The sequence below is a fragment of the Cucurbita maxima genome, unplaced genomic scaffold (assembly GCF_002738345.1).
Source record: "Cucurbita maxima cultivar Rimu unplaced genomic scaffold, Cmax_1.0 Cma_Scf00164, whole genome shotgun sequence".
In the NCBI taxonomy this organism is placed as follows: domain Eukaryota; kingdom Viridiplantae; phylum Streptophyta; class Magnoliopsida; order Cucurbitales; family Cucurbitaceae; genus Cucurbita; species Cucurbita maxima.
In genome coordinates, this window is record NW_019272180.1 from 24,540 (window position 1) to 41,347 (window position 16,808).

General features: G+C 37.0%; 3 non-coding genes across 3 annotated transcripts; all 3 read right to left on the reverse strand.

Moving 5' to 3' along the window:
* Positions 1 to 5,619: 5,619 nt before the first annotated feature.
* On the reverse strand, positions 5,620 to 5,693 carry TRNAI-AAU. Its single transcript has one exon. It is a non-coding gene; the product is annotated as a tRNA-Ile (tRNA).
* A 1,300-nt stretch (positions 5,694 to 6,993) lies between these two features.
* On the reverse strand, positions 6,994 to 7,067 carry TRNAI-AAU. Its single transcript has one exon. It is a non-coding gene; the product is annotated as a tRNA-Ile (tRNA).
* A 2,394-nt stretch (positions 7,068 to 9,461) lies between these two features.
* TRNAI-AAU lies at positions 9,462 to 9,535 on the reverse strand. The gene has a single exon. It is a non-coding gene; the product is annotated as a tRNA-Ile (tRNA).
* Positions 9,536 to 16,808: the final 7,273 nt, after the last annotated feature.

The following is a 16,808-nucleotide window of genomic DNA, read 5'->3' on the forward strand; positions in this document are numbered from 1 at the left end:
CATATGCTTGATGAATTGCATGGCTCATATCTATTTACAAAGATTGATTTGAAATCTGGATATCATTAAATTAGAATGCATATACGAGATGAATGGAAAAGAGCTTTCAAAACTAAGGTTAGATTGTATGAATGACTTGTTATGCCTTCTGGGTTAACTAATGCTCCTAGTACATTTATCTTAATGAATCGTGTTTTGATAGAATATTTAGAAAAGCATGTTGTTATACATTTTGATGATATTTTAATTTATTCAAAGACTTTGTATGAGCATGTAAAGCATGTTAAGTAACTTTTGATTATGCTTAGGAAAGAGAAAGTTTATGCTCATTTTAATAAGTGTAGTTTTTGCATCGAAAAAGTTAATTTTCTTGGCTTCATAGTTCGTAAAAATGGAGTAGAAGTAATTTCTTGCTCTCAAGCGGAAGGAATCCTTAATTTGAAGGAAAAGAGATTGTAGATAGGATTTTGAAACTTACCCCTAATTTGAGCCCAAAATAGATTTTCTTGAATTTGGCTTGTTCTTGAGGTTATTTCTCTTCGTTGTCTTCTATGGAAACATTCTTTGGAGGTGCAATTGGGATCGTCCTTGCTTGACGTATTCTCGTGTATCGACGAATTGGATTGGGGGAATGATTTCTTGGCACTTTCAGCATTGTAAGAACAAGTTTGAAGAGAAATGGTGTAGAATTGCTCTTGAATTTTGAAGAAATCTCAGAGAAGGAGACCCAAAATCTAAAAGCTTATTGCCTACTATTGGAAGCTCGATTGTTGTTCCAAACTATTGCCTAAACTTTCAACTTTACAGGGCAAGCTTAAACATACATTGAGAGCTTCAGAACCACTATGATTTTGAGATTGAAATTTCTGGATAATCCGTAAAAAATATCTACACGGGTTAGAGGACACATATTTTTATCCCTTTTTATTCAGGGTTCTTATAACCAACTACTCTATTTTTCTATTAAACAATATTGTCACAGCATACATGACATTACTGCTATGCATGAAAGAATTCATTTACAACATTTCATAAACAATGCTATGGACTTAAATGTTCATAAGAACTCATTAAAACAATATTGTTATGAACAACATAGTAGAAAACAGATAACATTAGTTTAAATAAAAATAAAGCAATGCCGTGATCTAACCTAAGGATCACTAAAAATAACATGAATGCAACTACCCTAACTTTGGTTTCTTGGCCTTGAACGCAACGTTGTCATCCGTAAATGGGTATCTTACCTTTACTTTAAAATAAGAGTAGCATGTGGTTTGAGTACTTTAATAAATACTCAGTAAGTAATCCCACTATTAGGGTCGGAATATGAATGACGTGTAATATAGTGGGACCTATCCTTTCATTAATACATTGTGGCATGGGCTTGGGCTTTGCTTTTCAGTCCGAGCAGAGTTGAATATGTTGTACTTCCCTACACACGACTCATGAATGTGCACATTGACCACCAGGTGGGTTGGTATAAGAGTACTCTATGGGTTTGCCTCGTCGAGCTTGTGCACACTCACACTACCAAATACCATGAAGGGAAACGACCAGCATAATATCATACGGAACATAAATATTTTAAGGTATGTGTTTGTACTAATCATAATGGGGAAGTATCTCGATGCACCTCCCATATAAAATGCATGAGATCCCTAACATTAAAACACGACATAACGTTCCTATGAGACATACATACTTGATTCTTGTCATATTGTTCATGATTAACAATACATGGTTTTTCTAATGTTTCATAGGCATAGGGTGTACTAAACATAATATAGAAGTATCTCGATGCACGTGGTATACAAAATGCATGAGGTCCCATAACATCAAAGCATGACATATATTCATGGCACTAGTCATACCTCAAATCTATTCCTAGCATAGTGTTCCTATGAGATATAAATACTCGATTCATTTCATATTTTTAATAATTAACAATACATGATTTTCTAATGTCTCATAGTCCTAGAATAGTGTATATGATATCATAGCGTAACTTGTATGCAGCATATCATATATCATATCATATACATAACATAGTATATGTCATACAATCATAAAACACGACATGTGCAGGGGCCACAGGTAGCGATGTCCATTCCCCGTCATCATCCCCACCATCTATTTCATTCTCCATGTGCAGGGGCCACAGGTAGCGATGTCCATTCCCCGTCATCATCCCCACCATCTATTTCATTCTCTATTTCCATTAAATTCTCTATTTATTTTTGTGCGGATCAAGGTAAGGGATTCATGGCAAGGAAGTGGTAGGGATCGGATTCCCCATGGGAAATTTTAGTGGGATTTAAATCCAAGAGTCACCAAGAGTTTTGAAGATGAAAGGTCAAGAATCTTTATAGGAATAATGACTTTTTAAGGGTTAGGAACAGTGGCATTGTTATGTCTCTGTTTAGTTTTCGAAAACCTTATAAATACATTTGTTATTACTATCGTAAGGTAAAGTAGAGCAAAGTAAAAAAAGAAAAGAAACAGAGAAGAAATAGAAGGTTTTTTCAGAGTGTACTTTGTCTCCTTCTATCGTTAGTGTGTGTGGGACTTATTTCACAAATTTATGAGTTTTTGTTAACAAAATTAAATCAAGCCAATGGCGAATGTGTGTCAAATTCTGCTACCGCGACTAGTGAAGACAAACTACGGGAATTGGAGCATTCATATGAAAGCTTTTCTCGGTTCTCAAGATGCATGGGAGGTGGTCGAAGAAGGGTTAGAAGAACCAAAAGATACCACGGGTTATACAGCGGCACAAAACAAGACGTTAAAAGAGGTGTGATCAAAGGATAAGACGACACTATACATGTTGTTCCGAGCTGTTGACGAGTCGGGCTTTGCGAAGCTTGTCAATGCAACTACTTGAAAAGAAACGTCAGAAACTTTAGGAAAAGTGTTCAAAGAAATCGACCGAGTCAAGCAAGTGCGTCTCCAAACTCTTTGTGGCAAGTTGGAGAGCATGAAGATGAAGGAGTCAGAAAGTGTATCTGACTACATCACGCATGTACAAACTCTAGTTAACCAACTCAATCGAAATGGAGAAATGTTAGCCGAGACACGGGTTTTGGAGAAGATTTTAAGGTCATAACCAAAAACTTTAGAATGTTGTATGCGCGATAGAAGAGTTAAAGGACCTAGCAACGTTCACAGTCGACGAGCTAGCCAGTTTTCTCGAGGAAGACGAGCAACGTAAGAAGAAGAAGGAGGAAACACTTGATCAATCACTTCAAACCAAGGCGTCAATCAAAGATTAAAAGGTACTCTACTCTTAAAATTTTGAAGGTAGAGGTTTTGATAGTGAAAGTAGTAAAAATGGTCATTGTGCTCAAGGAAGTAGTCATGAAGGATAATATAAGAAGAAGGGACAGCCGAGCCAAGCAAATTGGCATGGAGGAGGACGCAATGGAGGAAGAGGCAGTCGATCAATTTACTCCAACATTCAGTGCTACAAATGTCATAAATATGCACTATGCAAATTATTATAACTCCGACAAATGTTACAATTGTGGTAGAACATTCAGTGCTACAAATGTCATAAATATGCACTATGCAAATTATTATAACTCCGACAAATGTTACAATTGTGGTAGAACATTCAGTGCTACAAATGTCATAAATATGCACTATGCAAATTATTATAACTCCGACAAATGTTACAATTGTGGTAGAACATTCAGTGCTACAAATGTCATAAATATGCACTATGCAAATTATTATAACTCCGACAAATGTTACAATTGTGGTAGAACATTCAGTGCTACAAATGTCATAAATATGCACTATGCAAATTATTATAACTCCGACAAATGTTACAATTGTGGTAGAACATTCAGTGCTACAAATGTCATAAATATGCACTATGCAAATTATTATAACTCCGACAAATGTTACAATTGTGGTAGAGGGCCATTTTGTAAAAGATTGTCGAGCCGATAAAAAAGTGGAAGAAACAATCAACCTAGCCTTGGTGACGCAACAAACCAAGGTCTTAGGTCTTCTCTTGATGGCTAAAAATGAAGATCTGAAAGCGTAAGAACACGACGGAGAAAAAGACGATGACGGTAGTTGTGAGGCGGTGAAAACCGTTGGAAACGAGGGGATACACAGGGGATTCGGAAAAATCACCATATTGGAGATGAGAAAATCGAAGAAGGAATCTGGATTGAACACGCAATCGACGAACGAGCCAAAGAAACTACCAGATCATCAGAAGAAGAATAGAGATTTAGAGCAACAACCAAAATCTACAGTGGATAAATCTATGGAGAAGTCTTAGTTGCAGACATTGAAATCCCTGAACGAGCGCATTTTGAAGGAGAAAGTAGAGATTGAAAAAGAAAAGAAAGCTTTTAGAATTGGAGATTGAAAGCTTAGAGAAGAATGAGCTGAGTGGGAGTTCTTTCTATCTCACACAGGAGAAGAAAGAGAATGGGAAAGTAATTTCTAAGCTTGTGAAAAGAATTGAAGAAGTATGGAGAAAGAGAGGAATGTTAATGATAAGTCGTGGGTTCAAAACCAAGGTGCGTGCTGGAAAGTGAAATTCTTTACATTGAAGCGTGGCACCATACGGATCGAGTTGAACATCCTTCTAGTCAAACTTGGTTAGACGTGGGCGTGGGTCGGATGAGCTATCGCGTGTCGAATATCGAGTGGAGCCGAGTCACTTTACAACAAGCCTGACGCGTTATTCCACCTAATCGTCAATACGTGTACCTCAGGCTTTCTGACACGCTTTCCCTCCCGCAAGTTAACACGTGGCCGCTTTCCCTCCCGCAAGTTGACACGTGGCTTGCTGGCTATCTGACGCGCTTTCCATCCCACAAGTTAACACGTGGAAAATTTTCTCTCTTGATAATGCGTCTGATGCGTTATTCCACCCAATCGTTAATACGTGTCTCTCAGGCTGTCTGACACGCTTTCCCTCCCGCAAGTTGACACGTGGCTTGCCGGCTGTCTGACGCGCTTTCCTTCCCACAAGTTGACACATGGCTTGTCGAAAAATTTTCTCTCATGAGAAATGCAATACTGAATCTGGCCTTCAAAGTGAGTTCATTAACCTCCTTGTTCGTGAAAAGACTATAAGAAATCCAAGAATTTAATCTTTCTTAAAAGAACATATGGAACCGCCAAAATAAGTTCATTTACCTCCTTCTTGTTTCTGAAAGAACTCTCAGAAATCCTCGAATTTCATACTTCATTGAAAGAACATATTGAACGACTCAGATCTAAAGAAAAATTGTGAACGGCCGTATCATCGGTTTAAAGTTTGTACTGTTGTAACCCCGTATCATGTAAAGATATTATTAAGAATTAATAAAACTTGGCCTATGTAATGTTCGAACCTACGACCTCCATGTGTCCAAGGCCTTTTGTTCTTTTTTGCATCTGTTATTTTGGCTTTTTAACACGACAATCTTACAACTGAGCTTTATTCGGCATAGATTTTATGCACATTATAGATCGTTAGCTCATAATCCAACCAATCGAGTTTCGTTTACATAACTTTATGCATAATAAACTTAAAAAAGTCATTATCTTCTAAAGTTCGTAGTGTTTTAACTCGTATCATGAAAAGATATAATTAAAAATGAGGGAAATTGGCACATGCAGGTGTCGAACATGCAACCTTCGAGTTATTAGCACGATGCTCTAACCAACTAAGCTAATAGGCCATAAATTTTATTGCTTGACAATGCGCTTGACGTGTTATTCCACCCAATCGTCAATACGTGTCCCTCAGGCCGTCTGACACGCTTTCCCTTCCGCAAGTTGACACGTGGCTTGCCGACTGTATCACGCGCTTTCCTTCCCACAAGTTGACACGTGGCTTGCCGAAAAATTTTCTATCATGAGAGTCACAAACTGAATCTGAGAAATCCTCGAATTTCATCCTTCATAGAAGTACATATCGAACAACTCAGATCTAAAGAAAAATTGGGAACAGCCGTATCATCTATTTAAATTCGTACTGTTGTAACCCCGTATCATGAAAAGAAATTATGAATAATTAATAAAACTTTGCCTATGTAATTGTCGAACCTACGACCTTTACGTTTTTAACACTACAATCTTACAACTGAGTTAAATGATTATAGATTTTATGCACATTATAGATCGTTAGCTCCTAATCCAGCCAATCGAGTTTTGTTTACATAACTTTTTGCATAATAAACTTAAAAAAAATCGAGTTTTGTTTACATATCTTTTTTGCATAATAAACTTAAAAAAGTCATTATCTTCTAAATTTCGTAGTGTTTTAACTCGTATCATGAAAATGATATAATTAAAAATGAGGGTAATTGGCCCCATGTAGGTATAGAACTTGCAACCTTTGCATTATCAGTATGACGCTCTAACCAATTGAGCTAATAGGCCAAAGGTTTTCTCACCTCACAATGCGCCTGACGCGTTATTCAACCCAATCGATAGGCTGTCTGATATGCTTTCCCTCCCGCAAGTTGACAAGTGGTTTTCCGGCTGTCTCACGCGCTTTCCTTCCCACAAGTTGACACGTGGCTTGCCGAAAAGTTTTCTCTCATGAGAGTCGAAATACTGAATATGGCCTTCAAAGTGAGTTCATTTACACTCTTGTTTGTAAAAAGACTCTGAGAAATCCTTGAATATCGAACGACTCAGATCTAAAGAAAAATTGTGAACAGTCGTATTATCGGTTTAAAGTTCGTAGTGTTGTAACCCCGTATCATGTAAACATATTATTAAGAATTAATAAAACTTGGCCTATGTAATTGTCGAACCTACGACCTCCACGTTTTTAACACGACAATCTTACAACTGAGCTAATTGGGCAAAGATTTTATGCACATTATAGATCGTTAGCTCCTAATCCAGCCAATCGAGTTTCGTTTACATAATTTTATGCATAATAAACTTAAAAAAGTCATTATCTTCTAAAAAAAAATCGTAGTGTTTTAACTCGTATAATGAAAAGATATAATTAAAAATGAGGGAAATTGGCCCATGCAGGTCTTGAACCTGCAACCTTCGCGTTATTAGCACGACACTCTAACCAACTAAGCTAATAGGCCATAGATTTTCTCGCCTGACAATGCACTTGACGTGTTATTCTACCCTATCGTTAAGACGTGTCCCTCAGGCTGTCTGACACGCTTTCCCTCCGGCAAGTTGACACTTGGCTTGCCGGCTTTCTCACGCGCTTTCCTTCCCACAAGTTGACACGTGGCTTGCCGAAAAATTTTCTCTCATGAGAGTCGCAATACTGAATCTGGCCTTCAAAGTGAGTTCATTTACCTCCTTGTTCGTGAAAAGACTCTGAGAAATACTCGAATTTCATCTTTCGTAAAAGAACATATCGAACGGCCAAAATAAGTTCATTTACCTCCTTCTTGTTCCTGAAATGACTCTCAGAAATCCTCGAATTTCATCCTTCATGTAAGAACATATCGAACGACTCAGATCTAAAGAAAATTTTGAACGGCCGTATCATCGGTTTAAAGTTCGTACTGTTGTAACCCTGTATCATGAAAAGATATTATGAAGAATTAAAAAAACTTGTTCTATGGAATTGTCGAACCTACGACGTCCACGTTTTTAAAACAATAATCTTACAACTGAGCTAATTGGGCATAGGTTTTATGCACCTTATAGGTCGTTAGCTCTTAATACTGCCAATCGAGTTTTGTTTACATAACTTTATGCATAATAAACTTAAAAAAGTCATTATCTTCTAAAGTTCGTAGTGTTTTAACTCGTATCTTGAAAAGATATAATTAAAAATGAATGAAATTGGTCCATTCAAGTGTCAAACTTGCGACCTCCACGTTATTTGCACAACGCTTTAACCAACTAAGCTAATAGGCCATTGACTTTCTTGCCTAACAATGCGCCTGACGCGTTATTCCACCCAATCGTCAATACGTGTCCCTCAGGCTGTCTGACACGCTTTCCCTCCGGCAAGTTGACACTTGGCTTGCCGGCTTTCTCATGCGATTTCCTTCCCACAAGTTGACACGTGGCTTGCCGAAAAATTTTCTCTCATGAGGGTCGCAATACTGAATTTAGCCTTCAAAGTGAGTTCATTTACCTCCTTGTTCGTGAAAAGACTCTAAGAAATACTCGAATTTCATCTTTCGTAAAAGAACATATCGAACGGCCAAAATAAGTTCATTTACCTCCTTCTTGTTCCTGAAATGACTCTCAGAAATCCTCGAATTTCATCCTTCATGTATGAACATATCGAACGACTCAGATCTAAAAAAAATTTTGAACGGTCGTATCATCGGTTTAAAGTTCGTATTGTTGTAATCCCGTATCATGAAAAGATATTATGAAGAATTAAAAAAACATGGTCTACGAAATTGTCCAACCTACGACCTCCACGTTTTTAAAACAACAATCTTACAACTGAGCTAATTGGCCATTGGTTTTATGCACCTTATAGGTCGTTAGCTCTTAATACTGCCAATCGAGTTTCGTTTACATAACTTTATGCATAATAAACTTAAAAAAGTCATTATCTTCTAAAGTTCGTAGTGTTTTAACTCATATCATGAAAAGATATAATTAAAAATAACTTTATGCATAATAAACTTAAAAAAGTCATTATCTTCTAAAGTTCGTAGTGTTTTAACTCATATCATGAAAAGATATAATTAAAAATGAGGGAAATTGGCCCATGCAGTTGTCGTACCTGCAACCTTCACATTATTAGCACAAAGTTCTAACCAACTAAGCTAACAAGCCATAGATTTTCTCATCTCACAATGCGCCTGATGTGTTATTCCACCCAATCGTCAATACGTGTCCCTCAGGCTGTCTGACACGCTTTCCCTCCCGCAAGTTGACACGTGGCTTGCCGGCTGTCTCACGCGCTTTCCTTCCCCACAAGTTGACACGTGGCTTGACGAAAAATTTTCTCTCATGAGAGTCGAAATACTGAATCTGGCCTTCAAAGTGAGTTCATTTACCTCCTTGTTCGTGAAAAGACTCTAAAAAATCCTCAAATTTCATCTTTCATAAAAGAACATATCGAACGGCCAAAACTAGTTCATTTACCAACAAGAACATATCGAACAGCCAAAACTAGTTCATTTACCAACTTCTTGTTCCTGAAATGACTCTCATAAATCCTCTAAAGAAAAACTGTGAACGGTCGTATCATCGATTTAAAGTTCGTAGTGTTGTAACCCCGTATCATGTAAATATATTATTAATAATTAATAAAACTAGACCTATGTAATTGTCGAACCTACGACCTCCACGTTTTTAACACGATAATCTTACAACTGAGCTAATTGGGCAAAGATTTTATGCACATTATAGATCGTTAGCTCCTAATCCAGTCAATCGAGTTTCGTTTACGTAACTTTATGCACTATAAACTTAAAAAAAGTCATTATCTTCTAAAAATCGTAGTGTTTTAACTCGTATAATGAAGAGATATAATTAAAAATGAGGAAAATTGGCCCATGCAGGTCTCGAACCTGCGACCTTCGCGTTATTAGCACGACACTCTAACCAACTGAGCTAATAGGCCATAGATTTTCTCGCCTGACAATGCACTTGACGTGTTATTCTACCCTATCGTTAAGACGTGTCCCTCAGGCTGTCTGACACGCTTTCCCTCCGGCAAGTTGACACTTGTCTTGCCGGCTTTCTCACGCGCTTTCCTTCCCACAAGTTGACACGTGGCTTGCCGAAAATTTTTCTCTCATGAGAGTCGCAATACTGAATCTGGCCTTCAAAGTGAGTTCATTTACCTCCTTGTTCATGAAAAGACTCTAAGAAATACTCGAATTTCATCTTTCGTAAAAGAACATATCGAACGGCCAAAATAAGTTCATTTACCTCCTTCTTGTTCCTAAAATGACTCTCAGAAATCCTCGAATTTCATCCTTCATGTAAGAACATATCGAACGACTCAGATCTAAAGAAAATTTTGAACGGCCGTATCATCGGTTTAAAGTTCGTACTGTTGTAACCCCGTATCATGAAAAGATATTATGAAGAATTAAAAAAACTTGGTCTATGAAATTGTCGAACCTACGACCTCCACGTTTTTAAAACAATAATCTATGCACCTTATAGGTCTTTAGCTCTTAATACTGCCAATCGAGTTTTGTTTACATAACTTTATGCATAATACACTTAAAAAAGTCATTATCTTTTAAAGTTCGTAGTGTTTTAACTCGTATCTTGAAAAGATATAATTAAAAATGAATGAAATTGGTCCATTCAAGTGTCAAACCTGCGACCTCCAGGTTATTTGCATAATGCTCTAACCAACTAAGCTAATAAGCCATTGACTTTCTTGCCTAACAATGCGCTTGACGCGTTATTCCACCCAATCGTCGATACGTGTCCCTCAGGCTGTCTGACACGCTTTCCCTCCCGCAAGTTGACACGTGGCTTGCCGGCTTTCTCACGCGTTTTCCTTCCCACAAGTTGACACGTGGCTTACTGAAAAATTTTCTCTCATGAGAGTCGCAATACTGAATCTGGCCTTCAAAGTGAGTTCATTTACCTCCTTGTTCGTGAAAAGACTCTGAGAAATACTCGAATTTCATCTTTCGTAAAAGAACATATCGAACGGCCAAAATAAGTTCATTTACCTCCTTCTTGTTCCTGAAATGACTCTCAGAAATCCTCGAATTTCATCCTTCATTGAAGAAAATATCGAACGACTCAGATCTAAAGAAAAATTGTGAACGGCCGTATCATCGGTTTAAAGTTCATACTGTTGTAACCCCGTATCATGTAAAGATATTATTAAGAATTAATAAAACTGGCCTATGTAATTTTCAAACCTACGACCTCCACGTTTTTAACACGACAATCTTGTTATGCCTATGTAATTCAAAACTAAGGTTGAATTGTATGAATAACTTGTTATGCCTTTTGGAAAAGAGCTCAATTCTTGTTCCAAACTGTTACCTAAACTTTCAACTTTATAGGGGAAGCTTAAACTGACATTGAGAGCTTCAGAATCACTGTGATTTTGAGATTGAACTTTCTGGATAATCTGTAAAAAAAAATATCTACACTTGTCAGAGGACACAGATTTTTATCCCTTTTTATTCATGGTTCTTATAACCAACTACTCTATTTTCCTATTAAAAAATATAGTCACGGCATACATGACATTACTACTATGCATGAAAGAATGTATTTACAACATTTCATAAATGGTGCTATGGACTTAAATGTTCATAATGAACTCATTAAAACAATATTGTTATGAACAACATAGTGGAAAACAGATAACTTTAGTTTAAATAAAAATAAAGCAATGCCCTGATCTAACCTAAGGATTACTAAAAATAACATGAATGCAACTACCCTAACTTTGGTTTCTTGGCCTTGAACGCAACGTTGTCATCCGTAAATGGGTATCTTACCTTTACTTTAAAATAAGAGTAGCATGTGGTTTGAGTACTTTAATAAATACTCAGTAAGTAATCCCACTCTTAAGGTCGGAATATGAATGACGTGTAATATAGTGGGACCTATCCTTTCATAAATACATTGTGGCATGGGCTTGGGCTTTGCTTTTCAGTCCGAGCAGAGTTGAATATGTTGTACTTCCCTACACACGACTCATGAATGTGCACATTGACCACCAGGTGGGTTGGTATAAGAGTACTCTATGGGTTTGCCTCGTCGAGCTTGTGCACACTCACACTACCAAATACCATGAAGGGAAACGACCAGCATAATATCATACGGAACATAAATATTTTAAGGTATGTGTTTGTACTAATCATAATGCGGAAGTATCTCGATGCACGTGGTATACAAAATGCATGAGGTCCCATAACATTAAAGCATGACATATATTCATGGCGCTAGAAAGCTAGTCATACATCCAATCTATTCCTAGCATAGTATTCCTATGAGATATAAATACTTGATTCATTTCATATTTTTAATAATTAACAATACACGATTTTCTAATGCCTCATAGTCCTAGAATAGTGTATATGATATCATAGCATAACTAGTATGCAACATATCGTATATCATATCATATACATAACATAGTATATGTCATACAACCATAAAACACGACATGTGCAGGGGCCACAGGTAGAGATGTCCATTCCCTGTCATCATCCTCACCATCTATTTCATTCTCCATTTCCACGAAATTCTCTATTTATTTGTGTGGGGATCAGGGTAAGGGATTCATCGCAAGGAAGTGGCAGGGATCGGATTCCTTATGGAGAATTTGAGTGGGTTTTAAATCAAGAGTCAGTCTTAGAGGGAAAGGCCAAGAGTGTTGAAGATGAAAGGCCAAGAATCTTTATATGAAGAATGACTTTTTATGGGTTACGAAATAATGACATTCTTATGTCTATATTTAGGACCTTGTAAATACATTTTTTATTACTATTGTAAAATGGTAAAGAGAGCAGAGAAAAAAAAAAGAAAAGAAATAGAGAAGCAATAGAAGGTTTTTTCTGATAAACAGAGTGTTTTTGTCTCCTTCTATCGTTAGTGTGTGTGAGACTTATTTCACAAATTTATTAGTTTTGTTTAACAAATGTGTATCAAGCCAATGGCGAATGTGACGGGTCAAATGTCGCTACCGCGACTAATGAAGACAAACTACGAGAATTAGAGCATTCATATGAAAGCTTCTCTTGGTTCTCAAGATGCATGGGAGGTGGTCGAAGAAGAGTTAGAAGAACCAAAAGATACCCTGGTTTATACAGCAACACAAAACAAGGCGTTAAAAGAGATGCGATCAAAGGATGAGGGGGCACTTTACATGTAGTTCCGAGCCGTTGACGTGTCGGGCTTTGAGAAGCTTGTCAGTGCAACTACTTCAAAAGAAGCGTCGGACACTTTAGGAAAAGTGTTCAAATGAATCGACCGAGTCAAAAAAGTGCGTCTCAAAACTCTTCGTGGCAAGTTGGAGATCATGAAGATAAAGAAGTTATAAAGTGTATTTGACTACGTCACGCATGTACACACTGTGGTAAACCAACTCAACCAAATGGAGAAATGTTATCCGAGACGCGGGTTTTGGAGATGATTTTAAGGTCATTAACCAACAACTCAACCGAAATGAAGGAGTCAATCAAGCACTTCAAACCAAGGCGTCAATTAAAGATGAAAAGGTACTCTACTCTCAAAATTTTGAAGGTAGAGGTTTTGGCCGTGAAAGTAGTAAAAATGGTCATGATTGTCAAGGCAGCAGTCATGAAGGATACTGTAAGAAGAAGGGACAATCGAGCCAAGCAAATTTGCATGGAAGAGGACAGTCGAGGAAGAGGCAGCCAATCAATTTACTCCAACATTCAGTGTTACAAATGTCACAAATATGGTCCCTATGCGAACGATTGTAACTTCGACAAATGTTACAATTATGGCAGAGGGGCATTTTGCAAACAATTGTCGAGTTGATAAAAAGGTGGAAAAAACAATCAACCTAGCCTTGGATGACGCAACAAACGAAGGTCTTCTCTTGATGGCTCAAAATGAAGATCTAAAAGCGAAAGAACATGGCGAAGAAAAAGATGATGGTCGTAGTTGTGAAGCGGTGGAAGCCATTGGAAATGAGGGCATACGCAGCAGATTTGGCAAAATCACGATATTAGAGACAAAAAAATCGAAGAAGGAATCTAGATTGAACACACGATCGACGAACGAGCCAAAGAAACTTCCAAATCATCAGAAGGAGAATAGAGATTTAGAGCAACAACCAAAATCTGCCGCTAATAAATTTGTGGAGAAGTCTCAGTTGCAGACGTTGAAATTCCTGAACGAGCGCCTTTTGAAGGAGAAAATAGAGATTAAAACAAAATGCCTCACATCAAATTGATAGGATATGGGTTTATAGAGTTGATAAAGATTTATATGAGAGAGAGATTCGAGGTTTCTCCGTAAGTTATATCTCAGATCTCCTTTTCTTTCATCCAATTATTTAGTTTTTTTAGCAATTTACCTGTTAGAAAGATAAGTCATTATGTTAGAAAGATGCGTCATGATCTATAGTAGAAAGAAAATAGAATCTATTAAATTGGCTAAAAGCCATTCCTAACCTAATTGAAAAAGTAACAAACAAAAATATAAAGAATGGTTTAAACAGATTTAACATATCAGAATTGCTTTGCTCCTCCAAAAACAAACACAAGAAGGTTCAGATTTAGTTTTGGTAGTAAGAGATATTTTGCTAGAAAGAGGTATTGCATTAGAAGAGGTTAGTAGTTTTCCTTTTATTTTATTTAATGATATTAAAAGTCATCATAAACAGAGAGAGATAATAAAAAGAAGGGAAACACAGTAAGAGACAGGGAAGGAAGATTGTGAATATAATCGAAATTAAATGTTAAAGGGTATTAAACACGGTAAGAGAAAATAGAATATTTGGAAACATATATAAATATTTCAAGACCTAACTTAAGCAAAGACTCTAACTTTCGCACGAAGTATAACACATAGATCAACATAAATTAGAGAAACAATTTTGTAGAAATTCAAACTTCAAACTTATGTCATGGACTCACATAGGTTGACTTGGTTTTCAATGGACTTTCATTAAGGATAACGACAGAACATCAACCTAAGCCAACCAGGTAAGTGACCTTACTATCGGCATGGTTATATTTGATGTTGACACGTGCTCCGTGGTTCTGTACGTGTCATATATACTGATTTGTGTGAATTGTCTGTGGATCGATATGCTTCTTATTTGTTATGTATATGTTGTAATATGTGAATTGTTTGATAATAATTATGGTACGATGTGTTCAATGATATGTTTGAGATAGGATACGATAAGGATGCACAAAACGAAATGTAACGATAGGAGTCAAATACATTCATGAAACATTAAGGTTAGGTTACATACCAAAGTGATATGGATAAGAGAGATTGATGGAAGAATTCTATTAGGCTACGGGTAGAGAGGGATAGGTTTGTGATAGATTGATAGAACAATAGTGTTAGGATTGATAGAACGATAGCGTTAGGTTACGTTCTTGTGATGATATGACTGAGGTACGTTCACGTAATGATACGTCTGTGATAGGTATAAGAACGTTAAGGCTATGATAAGTTAGGAAACTATATGACTACGATTTACGTTATGACTTGTTTATGATATGATATATTGTGATGCAATATGTCATGGTATGATGTGTATATGATGAAATGTTATGTTAAAAACATAAAACGTTATGTTAGGTCACTTATATTTGAATGTAAATAGCAAGAATTGTATGATGTGAAACACGATAAACTGTCTGGAATCATAACCCCGATAGGAATATGTATGAAATGTAAATTGAAAATGAGAATGACATGAAGCATGGAACGTGATAGGGGGGTTATGTTCATTAATGATAAATGTAGAAGTAGGGGGACCTCATGCATTATGTGTGTTCATGCATCTGGGGGGATACCCCTATCCCATCACGAGGGTAGGACGCGTACATCCAATGGCAGGACAACGATCGTTATGCTTGCATAGCGCTGCCGTGACGGTTACTAGTTTTAACGGGTCCCGACATAAGGGGCTCCCAGAGTATGCCCACCAGATAAGGAAACTGGCCCAGCGGTGTGCGAACTAGCTGGTGAGCCAATACTCGCACGTATGGGCTGTGTGTAGAGTATGTGGTACACGTCCACGATTACCCGTTAGGACAACACTGTAGGGAAAGCGAAACGAAACCAAAGATAGGTCCCATCATTTCATTGCATGTGATTGTTGCATTTATCCCCAATAGTGTGGTCACTTACTGAGTATTTCTTTAAATACTCAAGCCATGTGCTACTACATTTTTCGTACGGCTGACAACGGCATCGCAACTCTCGACCATGGAACATGCATAGGGTAATGGTATTTGTTTTCTTAGACTTGGGCTAGACTAGGTTGTTTCTAACTTAAACTCTTATTCATTTTATTTAGTCTTTTGTGGTGTCGTTTTAAAGATGTTTTGGAAACACGTAAGTCCATGACTGTGTTTTAAGATAAAGGTTATGTTTTATGAAATTTTAATGAAGTCTTCCGCATTCAATGTTTATGGTACGTATACGGTAGCGACCTTAAATTAAGTAGAAAATTTTAGGTCGTTACAACCTTACTAACTTACAAATGATCCGAGTAAAAGAAACTAGGAATTAATGGAGAATAAAATTTAAGAACAACTAGAAAGATAAGTAATAAACTTGTGAATGACATGTTAGCTATCTATTGAGTAAATTAATTACTTATAAAGATTATTTTAACTTTTTTGGCCAAATATGAAGTTGTAGGCCAATCGAGGAGGAGACCACCAGGCTCGAGACAATAAGGAACCTTTTTTTGAGTCGGTTTTAAGTACATGTGCTTTTGTTGCTGATAACTTACTTTGATATTTTGTGTGGTAAAATATACTTGATTCACATGTTTTACTTGTCATGTATGAAATTTTTTGTTGTATGACCGATTTTCGAAGCAAAATATCTATGTTAGTGGTAACTCATGTGAATCGAGTTGTCGATGAACAGGTGTTATAGAAGCATTGCTCGAGAACTATGCGGTAACAGCGGAGATCGTTCTAAGGCATCCAGTCGAGTCGGTTTAATTTGGATTTCTACATTTAGTTTTTAATTGTTTGTTGACTATTGGTCAAGTTAAGAAGCGCTGCTCGAGAACTATGAGGTCACAGAGGGTGTCGTCCTAAGGAATCAAGTCGTCTGTTTATTTTAAATTTCTACATTTCTTTTTTTTGTTGGTGGTCGGTCAAGGTGAGAAGCTGTAACAAGGAAATTTTCGGATATTTAATTCTTTATCTAGTGGGAATTTCAAGATGCTCAACGAC